Source organism: Austrofundulus limnaeus, unplaced genomic scaffold, assembly GCF_001266775.1.
Source record: "Austrofundulus limnaeus strain Quisiro unplaced genomic scaffold, Austrofundulus_limnaeus-1.0 Scaffold7602, whole genome shotgun sequence".
Lineage (NCBI taxonomy): Eukaryota > Metazoa > Chordata > Actinopteri > Cyprinodontiformes > Rivulidae > Austrofundulus > Austrofundulus limnaeus.
In genome coordinates this window covers 3,560-3,941 of record NW_013960004.1, presented here as the reverse complement: position 1 = coordinate 3,941, position 382 = coordinate 3,560, and the positions used below count along the sequence as shown (strand labels likewise).

The 382-nt window shown below is 47.6% G+C and overlaps 1 non-coding gene across 1 annotated transcript; it reads left to right on the top strand.

Moving 5' to 3' along the window:
• The first annotated feature begins 84 nt into the window (after nucleotides 1-84).
• On the top strand, nucleotides 85-157 carry trnaf-gaa (transfer RNA phenylalanine (anticodon GAA)). The gene has a single exon. It is a non-coding gene; the product is annotated as a tRNA-Phe (tRNA).
• Nucleotides 158-382: the final 225 nt, after the last annotated feature.

Below are 382 nucleotides of genomic sequence, written 5' to 3'. Positions count from 1 at the left end.
GAGCAAAACAAACCGAATGAGGTATAGGACTGGCTCGTGTGCTTTGACCAGACTGCCTTAGTAGGTCTACACCTAGCCACGTGAGCCGAAATAGCTCAGTTGGGAGAGCGTCAGACTGAAGATCTGAAGGTCCCTGGTTCAATCCCGGGTTTCGGCAGGGGCACTTTATTATCCCATGGATAGCCCACTTTGAGCCATGCTTTGTTGGAGCTGTTGCTGTTTTAATGCAAAACGACTGCAGCTGTTCTTGCCATCTGCTATTAATGGCATTTAGACAAAGTACACCAAGCCAAGCCACAGACTCAGGAATTCTTCCAAGCCCACCCAAATTAGAGAGAGATGGATGTGATTACAACCAGTCACTTAATTAACCAACTACGCC